The 11,186-nt window shown below is 41.6% G+C and overlaps 1 long non-coding RNA gene across 1 annotated transcript in view; it reads left to right on the forward strand.

Annotated features, from left to right (window-relative positions):
- LOC138104342 (uncharacterized) overlaps positions 1–5,318 on the forward strand; it is a 50,162-nt gene extending 44,844 nt beyond the window's left edge. The window contains exon 5 of the long non-coding RNA XR_011148028.1: positions 4,212–5,318. This is a non-coding gene — a long non-coding RNA (uncharacterized lncRNA). The remainder of the gene's footprint in view (positions 1–4,211) is intronic.
- The last annotated feature ends 5,868 nt before the right edge of the window (positions 5,319–11,186 follow it).

Raw genomic sequence — 11,186 nt, forward strand, 5'->3', positions numbered from 1 at the left:
TTAAAACAGAAAAAAAATTGAAAAATTGCAAAAAACTAACAAAATATAAAAATTTGGGATCCAGATGGCTCGAGAGATATGCCCCAGGAGCGCAGGGATTCAGGAACTTTAGGCTTAAGACAGCTCTGAACCTCAGGTAGAGAAAAAAATAAACTTGCAGTTTTGGCTGGTCAAAAAGAAATCTATTTCTAAAAGCCCCTAGAAAGGGGTAGGCTTCTCCAGCACTGCCTTAGCAAGCTGGAGAGGATGGGAGAATGAGCCACGTGTCTTTCTTTTTCTCCCTGTTATAGCTTTTGCTCCGCCCACAGTCCACCCCCCTGGTTCAAGGCGGTTGGTGTTTTCCCCTTGACAGACCACCTCTGTCCACCAATGGCTCCTCCTGGTCAGAGGGGTGATATTAGTTGAGATAAGGGTCATGTGCTTATGGGGGGCTGGGCTGTTTGTTGCAACTGGGGTTTTTTAAAATCTGCCTTGAAACCAAGATACAGGTAAAACAAAAAATACATCCAACACATCTTAAAACACTTGTAAAGGTATACAGTAAACACAGGAAGATCATAAAAACTTGATTAGTGTACCTGGACTGATGGATTGATTTTAACATTCAATTTAAAAATATTAAGCTCAAATTAATTAAAGCACTTAATATGCAAAGACCAAGCACAAATAGGGATTTCATGTATGACACCCAGATAGTTCATTATAGCACAGCAATAGAAAGATCTTCATCTCCCTTTTTCTGTACCTTCACGAATTACCCACTTCAGGGATATTTAGGATATATGAGCCTTATTAACAAGACATCATCACTATTGTTTTGAAGCATCTGTCGACCCATGTGTGGTAGGCAACCAAGATGGAGAAGTATAGCTGTCTTACATCCCTATTCCCACAAAAGGCATTTCTCTTTTATAGTCTTTAAAATTTGACAGGACAAAGCTCTGCAGAAAGGATAGAGCAGTGACAGGGTTTCCTCGTCTCTTCCAGTTCCAGTTTCCCTGGGTGCAATTTTTTTTCCATTGAGCAATCCTTGATCTCATGATCTTATTTCTTCTTCCTGAGAATTCACAAAGGCATTTCAACAAGTGAATCACAGGGAACAGGCAGATGATTTTTTAATCTCTTGAGAAAATAAGGAAAGTGGAAATTTCTTGAGAAAATGGGGAAAGGGTTTGTTTTTTTTTTTCTGCAGCAGTCTCCTGTGCTGCAGAAGCACATTTCAGCCTTGAATCCAGCAGCACCTCAGGATCTGGTGCTAGTCCTACCTCCTGCTGCACCTTGCTTTGGATGTGTGACTCTTGCCAAGGAGCAGCAGCATCCTGGAGGATGCTTCCCTGCAGGAAGAGGTGAGCTGATCCCCTGCACCATGACTTTTGTCCCTGCAGGGGCTCTCTGCAAAAGACTGCCTGGAGGCAAGACAGCACTGCCCACTCATCTCACAGCCTGCAGCTTGGCAAGAGGCTGTAAGGACATCTCTAGCCAGATGAATTCACATGTGCTCATTGCCATGAAAACATGGTAAAAAACAACCCACAATTTCCAGGACCTTCCTGTATTTACTTTCTTGAAAGGTAACTACACTGAGTTTTTGACATAAACTAACCAAGTCCATCGCAAGAGAGTCTGCAAAATACATACAGTGCAGGCAGGGAGGCACTAAGACCATGATATTAGCATGGCCAGGTTGGGATACATTGTGGGACAAGGTGAAACAGTCCCAACCCTCTTCTCTGCATCTTCCAGCTGAAGGATCCAGCCATCCACATGAAGGATGACTTCCAGCAGCTTTTCCAAGGGTGTCACAGTTCCCACAGTGTAACAGTTCCCATTTTCCCAGCACAAACCTGCAGAGCCAGTGGGGACCACCCAGCAGGTGCATCAGTTCACATTCATGTGGATTAGTTTAAACTGGTGATGAAAGCAGACCAAACCATGAGATGGAGCATCTGAGGTGCACGTGCATGCAGGGTATGTGTCCAGCACTGTTGGCTCTTTTGTAGAGATGTTGCCTCCACTCAATAAGCAATAACAGGAAGTGTGAAATGTCAGACTTTTTAAGTGCATCAACTGTTTGCTCCTTGAACTTGAGTCAGATCCTTGAGATAAAGAGAGAAACACCTGTTGTAACCGCTGGACTCTGCCTAGCAGGCTGCTGTTCCCTGAGAGCTCAGTGAGGGTTTCCTAGGGCCATGTGATCAGTCACATCCCGGAGTCCATTTGGGACAGCCCCACGACCTGGCTCCGGCAGCCAGCAGCGTTACAATGCAGGGGTGGTAAAGAAGGCAGAGAAGGGTCTCCCATGAGGGTTTGGGACGGCTTTAATCACACTTTGTCCCTGCCACGCTCAGAGGTAGAGAGACAGCCTGGTCTGAGTGTGGGATGGTTTTGTCAGGGGCCCAGGGGCGGTCCCTGGGCAGGGTTGGGGTACAGGAGCAAATAGGGAGAAACTGAGGGAGTGGCCAAGGCTGGGGAGGGAACAGGGGGAACATACAGAATCAGGGGGTTAACAGGCCACCACATCCACCCTCTTCATGAATACAAAATAGTCCTCAAAGGAGTTTTGAGTAAAAGAACTGTAAGAAACGCTCTGCTTCCACATCACAATGAAAATGTGAGTGTAATTTTAAATTATAAAAAAAAAAAAAAAAAAAAAAAAAAAAAAGAGGGAACATCAAGTTCATGTGGAATTGCAGTTACACTAGGGTAAATAGCAGTAATGACTTCCAACTGTTTAGGAAACAGATGTGGGAGCTGTTAGGCTTCATATTTACAACTCAGATTTGAGCTTTTTTGGAGCAACCTGTACGGTTCTGAGTTCATATGGGAGAGAGAATAGGAACTGATGATGTTTTTTGTGTTGGTGTAGAAGAAACAGAAAGTAAAAGTAAAATGACCTGCCTTTGGAGTGTACTACTTTATTTCCCTCATTTACTTAAGGCTTACTTTTGTATTTTGCAAACTAAATTTTTTGGGAATTGATAAATAACAACTTCCTGGGATATTTTCACCCCTGTAAAATCTTGGCATGTTGTAATGATCTGTCAGTGAACATAAGGCATTCAGACAGTTTCCCACTCCCCCCACCCCCATGGAGAACTGTTTGGAAAAGAATCATGATAAAAGAAAACTCATTGTGTGCTGTGAAGCAAGAAGAAGGGGAATAGCTTTTCCTTGGACAGTTATGTTTCTGTGAATCATGAACACAGAGTTACCAGACATCATAGGTCACTCAGAAACATGGAGAAAAACAAACACGCTATTACCTGTTTTACTGCTACTGGGTGCTGGGGGTAGAGCTAGGAACATGCAGCTCCCTGCATACACTCTGATAGCCCAGAGACAGAAAATAAATTAACAGAGGCAAGGACCACTGGAAAACCACCAGCAAGTTAAGTGAGAATCCATTTGTGATGCTGCGCCTTATGTCACTTCTACTATAAATGACTCTTTCTCCCACCACTACCCCCTTTACTTTTCTGTTTGGTTTTGTGGTTTTTTGTTTTTGGTTTTTTTGTCAATATGAAAACTAACATGTGTGAGTTACCATGGTATAAAGGCACAGTGAAGACATTTATCACAACAAGATCAGCTTTCTGCTCCTGCCCAAGGCATACCTTGGCAAGTTTGCCTCACGATAAAACTAAAATTTCCACAGCTTCACTGCATTTCTGTCTCAGGATAGCTGTGTTAACTTTTTTAGTGGTGCAGATAAACTTTTACACTGTGTTTTTCAGCAAACTTTAAAGTGAAAATTGTATTTATAGCTTTGGAACTGAAGCTGGAAGATCATTTTTGCAAAATGAGTAATAATAAATACTGATTACTTACATATGGTGAATGCAGAATTGATCCATTACTGGTCACTTCTTTCTTGACTTATGTCATATTACCCTTTTCATCCACATTTTATATCTTTATTTTGGTTATACTAAGCTGAATCAATGTGGGAAAAAAAGGAAATTGACTCAGTAGAAGATATTTTCTACAATCTTTTGTCCCTGGAAATGCTTTTAATTACTAGAATAGCTTACTCTTAGTGTAGTGGATTTATTGAGCTCTACACAATCTGACAACATTTCATCTGAGGCAGCACACTCACTTTAAAGTTCTGGTGATAGATGTTTGCTGCTGATGTTGTGAGTAGTTTAGAACCAGATGTAAGCACCGTTTTATGAAAACCATTTTGCTAAAATGTGTCTCTCTGAAAACAGAAAGTTTGCAGGTGTGGATCCCAGCCAGGATCATCGAGATGCCAAAGTAGCATCACTGGGACACGGCTAAGACAGAAGAGACATGGATTTTGACAAACAGTAAAACAGCAAAACACAGGAGAATGGAAGAGATGAGAGCATCCCTCTGCCTTAAGCAACAAGGACACCTCCTTCCATGACAAGATGTGGCCACCTTTAACTGAAGATAGCTGGCATTCTTCTGAAAACTTTCAGAATAATAATACCTGTGGAAGGAGAGGAGAGGAAAATTAAATATTTTTTCCATGCAGATGATGACTGGTAACTGAATAACAGTCTAAGAATGAGTTTAAAGGTGCAAAAACACACTTCTGGGCATGTGAGCATGTGTGATGAAGATTATTATTTTAATGGTGCCATGAGACATTTGGTCAAGACCAGAGGGGAAAGACATGAGATTTGTGAAGATATTGTAAAAGAAAAGATGCAAAATATGGTGATCATGAATGCTAATGTGAATTTCTGAAGGCTGCTTGTGTGAAAAGGTGAAGATTCCCTTTGTCTCCAGTGGGCAGTTATGGCATGGGTCATCCACAGCAGTTTCTGTGCTGTGTTACCTTGTTTGAGAATTTGAACAAGTCGAGTGTTATTGCAGGTGTGCTTGGGTATTTAGGGCTTCTTCAAGAAGACCTGGTGGATGTTTCCTCAGTCTATGAGGGAAGCAGGGAAGAGGATCAATAGAGCTGTATATCCATGCATGCATCACTTGATGTCGGAGCATAACCTACGCTGTCAGGTATATGTGGCCTCCGGTCCTCAGTGGGATGGCCACAAGACCTTAGATTTCTAATTTGTGCCCTGTCATCTTGATTAGTTAATAAATACTAATTATGCCTTACAAGCATAGCAAGCCTTACAGTTAAATACGAGGGGTGTGTTCGAGTTGGAGTGGGATACAGCAGCTGGCAGCAAGCAAAACATAGCTGCTCTAACAGAAAAGCCATCTAATGAAACTCTGCAATAATATAATTCTTTTAGATTATTTGCCTCCTCCATCACATCCTGTTTATGTTTTAATCACTTTCTCTAGGCTCATACTGACACTCCTGCTTGCTGTCTTACCACCAGATGGACTTTAATAAACTATTATTATATCTAGAAGCACTTTTCTAGCTCTTCATAATTGCTTCTTGTAGTACTTAGATGTGCGATGCAGAGATGTCAGCCTCCGCAGTCATACTTATTGCTAAAATTGAGCAGCATATTGCAGCTTGTTTGTTTGGGTATTTCTGAAGGAATCTAAGTTATCCTAGATACTTGTGCATCTCTTTCCAAGCCCCTATCTTCTCTGTTCACCCTACAATATACAACAATCCTCATGTCCTGTTCCTTACTATAGGTGTTCAAAAAAGAGTAGGGAGGATGTTAATATTAATCTGCATTCTCCAAATTGGCAAATTGGTGGTATGAAACCAAATCCTCCCCTCCCCATGTCCCCCTGAGCCCTATGAAAGAGCCACTCAGGTAGACAACCCTTGTTTCTTTAAACTTCAACCAAGGGTTCTTCAGCTGAGAATGTTACAGGTGAACAGATTGCTTGAGAGAAGAATGAAATGTTATCTCCCTCTCTTAAGACTTCTCTCCAGGAAGCATGGGCACAGTATATGACCATTCCTCCTGGGAACGATTTGGTCCAATGGCATGGAAACTGATTTGTGACTCAGAATAACTTTATAAGGTCTAGGAGCTGGCAAGGATGATTTAGCAGGAAAGTAAAGAGGCCTTTCAGGGAAAGGAAATAGTGCAACATTCCTTGATCACTAGTGACAGTTTCCAAAAAGGCCTGCTGGGCCCCTTTGGCACATAACTGCCGTCAGGAACTGAAAGGGCATTTCCAAAGAGTAGAAATGAACCTTGGTTGATGGTTCCTGAGAAAACAGCTTCTGTCCCTCCTGAGAGCCATGGCACCCTTACTATTGAAAAAACCATAAATGTTCCCTTAAAGAGAGTTGAACAAATACGAGTGTTGGGATGATGTCATCCTTTTTTGTGTGTTCACACAGCTTCACAATTCCATGCCCTGTTCAGGAGCTCGAATAACATTTAGCTTGGGAAGTTTTCTGTGTAAATTAGCTCAGATTTGGAGGGCTTTCTAGCACTTGTATTTCATTCTGACCTGAATGCTACTGCAGAGATGCTGTAGGAAACAGAATAATTCAGGATAGAGTTTCATATTTACTATTGCTATTGCCAGATGAGATTTGGAAAACAATCCTAGAAGGCAAAAATCACCTTCCAGACACCATGTTTGTGTGTCTGATTGCATTTCAGGTAAGCCAGGAGTAAGGCTAGTATGTAGCATTCAATGGTATGTTTTTGTCTCATGGGATGCCAGTTTCAGACATTTCCAGCTTTTTGTTACCCCTCCACTCTAGGTCCCACCTCCACACTGCTGTTCCTGCCTTCTCAGTCCGTCCCACCAAGAGCAGTACCAGCTCAGCCAAAGGGGAGGCAGTAGGAAAGGAGGCAAGAAATCTTAATCTGTCTTTGCTTCTGAAAAAAAATGCGGTAGAGAGATATATCCTTGAGAATCCAGCAATGAAACACTGATGAATGGGTCTGTTGCTGAAGACAGAATAAGTTACCATTGAGCCTCTGACAGTACAGCTGGGGGTTTTTATGGGATGCTACTGGTAATAAAAAGTACTGGCAAAACTTTTGTTCTTCAGATCTGCAGCAGTGGTCCTGAAATCACAAAGACAGATGGTTTGCTGAAGAGAATAGTAATTACAACAGCAGTAACGGAGCAGAGTACTAGGCATTTGAAGAACTGGCTGCATGGTTGGGCTCAGAAGGGATAGTTAAATTTTCACACTTCAGCTGGAGACTGGTTACAGGTCCAGTTCCACAGGGATCTGCACTGGGACCTACTTGTGATGTTTAGTACATTTATCAGTGGCCTGGAGGATGTGAAGGAGTGCACCCTTACAGAGTTTGGAGATGAAGCCAAACTGGTAGCACCAGTCAATACTCTTGGGGACATTTAGAGGGACCCAGACCAGCACTGAGAATGGGCCAAGAGAAGCTTTATGGTTGGTGTTCAGCCAGGATTAGTGCAGAGACTTGCACTTGGCACGGACTAACCCCCTGTACTAGTATGGGCTAGTCCAGGGAGCAGATCTTCTGGATAGGACCAGGTGTTCAGGTGGCTTTTAGGCCAAACATAATCCATCAGGGAGTCCTGGCAGGGAGAAAGGCTGAGAGCATCCTCAGCTATATCAACAGAAGTATATTCAACAGACCAAGGAAACTATTTATTTTCTCTGTGCAACACTTTTAAGGCCACTCCTAAAATACTGCATCCAATTTTGGGCCCCCAATGCATGAAAGAAATGGACAAACCAGAGGGAGTTCAGGGAAGGCCTCCCAGTGCAGTGGGGCTGGAACACTTGCCACAGGAGTAGAGGCTAGGGTAGCTTTGAAGGTACTTGATGGCCATCTTACACACAGTCATTTTATCACCAAATGTGTTCCTTACTAAGCATGCTGGTAATTTTGGTTTTATATTCTCCTTGGGTTTGCATTCTCTACTCCAATTTGGCCTTACAATTCAGTAGCTATTTCATAATGCCAGAACAATTTGATTTGCTTTGTAATTGCACTAGTTATGTTATTTTGCAGGGACAATATTAATTACAGATATTCTTCAGTCATATATCTGTGAGGTACTTATCACTAAAGAAATATTACTCTGCCTCTTAAAACATAGTTTTATAGTGGTAACATAGAATAATTATTTATAATAGTTGCTTACCACACATCTACAGTGAGAATATATGTAGTGGCCTGCTCCAAGAGTATAAAGCAACCATGAAAAGTTTGTAACAGTATCAAATAACAGGCAAAACTAGATATTTGAACATATTACCTTCACTTTATAATGCTACTTGCCTTTTCCTTTTGCTTTTAAACTTAAGAGAGTCTCTGCTAGGCAGAGCTGGAGTGCCAAAATATGATTTTTTTTCCTTATGCGTTTTCTTTTGGATGATTCCAGACTGTGATCTGCATGTGATTTCTTGCATTTTTAAGCTTGTTCTACTCATGTTTCTTATAAGCACGTAAGTGGACATTTCTGGGAACTACAGTCTGGTTCCTCTTTTTTGATGTCCATTATATGTATAAGACTCCTACTCTGAATCCCTGCAAAGGGATTATAGGAGTAATCTAGAATTACTCAATATTATTTATTTTCAGTGATAACACAGTATATCAGTTCAGGGAATTCACTGTGTAAGAGTATTTATGGTGAATGAGGGGTTATTTCTGACAGGTAATTCAGACTTGCAGTACTGTGTATCTTCTTCTCCTTGGCTCTAAAGAGGTTACAAGGCCATGCTTGGGTGTATCCACACCTTCCCTTCCTTAAGATTTACTCATTTTTTGCACAAGAAATTCTGAGCGTGGTTGAAGCTGTAAAAAAGACTAGTGGCCCATAAAAAACAGGTGGATGGGATTCTTTTTAAACTATAAAGGCTTTGCTAGTTTCCACTAGCTGTCATATTGGATTTTATAGAGGAATTAATTTATTCTGAAACACCAGCAAAGTGATTCTTGTTTGAGGTCAAGAAAGAGCTGAAGCATCAAAGCTATTGATGGTTGAGTACAACAGGCTGGCTTAGCGGACAACTGACACAATGTGGCTGTCTTGTAGTCTGGGTGTCCACAGAGGAGCCAGATGCCTCCACTCTCTTCCCAGACCAATGGAAAGAAACAGTTCAACTTATCCTATAGCATTGGCTCAAGACAGCTCAGATTAATAATTCACTTTTTGCCCTGACTACAGACAGGGTCTTGGGTGATTAATTCATTTATCCACATGGCAGATGTCTAATATGAGAAAGGAGAACTCTCTCTCCAGATATCCCAAAACTTCCTCTGAGTTTCAAATTGAAACAAACAAGATCAGGAACATTTTGCTTTTGCAGTGACTTAGGAATGAAAATGCATGAAGAGGTCTGCTGCTTTTAAAATGTTTGCGCACTCTCAAAGACTGATTACTGAAGCTGTTCTGAGCACCACATTGGTAATGGAACCAAGCAAGGTGAAAGTTTCTTGAAATCTGGAGACTTTAATACAAGCAGATCACCTCCATTTAGTTTTAAAAGACTTTATTATTTGAAAGAGTATTCTTCTTTGTTCCAAGGCTGCTTATGACTTACAACTCTTCAACAGCCTTCTGAGCTATTTATTTCTAATAATGTCTGCTCTGAAGTTCTAAAAACTTCTCTCTGATTGTATTCTGGTCTTGTTCCAATTTTAATCCAAAATCTTTTTAATGGATAGTCCTCATGGGAACATGAATGCAATATTTAAGATAGGAACATATTTAACCTTTGCAAAGGGCAAATGCTAACGCTGTTTTGTAATCTGCTCCTTGCCTAATCCAGCATCCATATCCTTTGATCTGATTCTATTTACACTGTGACTTCTTCAAAGTTTTAGGAACATGTCCAGTGGAGGAGCTTCATTGCTTTCTGTAGGCTTCATTAAGGCTTAAATGTGCATATTTAGTTGTAAGGAATCTCTATAAAATAATTCTAACACTTGTAGCGCTGGACTATATCTGCTCACATTCTGGAATTCTCCATTGTAACAGTAGTGTCAGATCCATTTTCATACACAGAATCACAGAATGGGTCAGGCTGGAAAGGACCACTGTGGGTTGTCTGGTCCATGCTCAGCAGGGTCATCTTTGCATAAATTGCACAGGATTGCATCCAGATGGTTCTTGAGTATCTCCAGTGAGGGAGACTCTACAACCTCTCTGGGCAACCTGTTCCAGTGCTTGGTCACTTACACAGTAAAGAAGTTCTTCCTCATTTTCAGGTGGAATCTCCTGTACCTCAGTTTCTGCCCGTTGTCTCTTGTCCTATTGCTTGGCACCACTGAGAACAGCCTGGGCCCATCCTCTGACTTCTCCCTTCACATACTGACAGACATTGGTGAGGTCTCCTCTCAGCCATCTCTTCTTGAGGCTGAACAGGCCCAGCTGTCTCATAAGAGAGATGCTCAAATCCCTTATTCATCTTGCCCTCTGCTAGACCCACTCCAGGAGCTCCGTGTCTCTCTTGTCATGGGGAACCCAGTACTGGACACAGCACTCCAAATGTGTCTTACAAGGGCTGAGTAGAGAGGCAGGATACCAATTTCGACCTGTATTCCAGAATATCATTGACATTTTTGGCACCCAGGGCACACCACTGGCTTGTTGTCCACCTGAATGCCCCAGGTCCTTCTCCACAGAGCTGCTTTCCAACAGGTCAGCCCCCAGCCTGATGCATGGGGTTATTCTTTCCCAGGTGCAAGACCCTGCTTTTGCATATTTTGAATTTCAGACAGTTCTCAGTTCTCCTCTTCCCTGTCTCCAAACAGGCTCAGACTACCTTATGAGTTAAACTGGAGTGACAAAAATTTCTGTAACCTGGAAAAGTGTATTTATAAAGGAACTAAAATGAGTAGTCTGCTCCTAGGCTGTACTGTGTTATTTTTAGTATACTACTTTTGAAAATAACATTTTCAAAAATGATAACACCGTCTTGTAGAGAAAGCATTGCTTTCATATGCTATAAACACTGAAAATTCTTTGGACAAGCAGTAGATTTTCCCTGCTTCTCACTGCAACTACTCAGAGGGCACTGGAAAACATTGGGTGTAAGCCAAGGATTTCTAAGTGGTTTTATTCCAATTCCTTGCCACAAGTGATTGATACCATGCTTGTATAAGAGGCTAATGAGTCTTTGCTTAACAAAGAAAATTATCAAGATGAGATGTAAGTCTAATGCAATTCATTCTGCTTGGAAGAGTACCCAATTTTTAGTGAAGTGCCTGAATGGAAGAGAAGGTGCCTCACTTTGATCATGAACGATGTCTGATGTTGTCTGAAAATTTTGCAAAAGTTTTCTTGCCTTACCTGCTAGGATCAACTTCTGTAGGCTG

Source organism: Aphelocoma coerulescens, chromosome 1, assembly GCF_041296385.1.
Source record: "Aphelocoma coerulescens isolate FSJ_1873_10779 chromosome 1, UR_Acoe_1.0, whole genome shotgun sequence".
Taxonomy (NCBI): domain Eukaryota; kingdom Metazoa; phylum Chordata; class Aves; order Passeriformes; family Corvidae; genus Aphelocoma; species Aphelocoma coerulescens.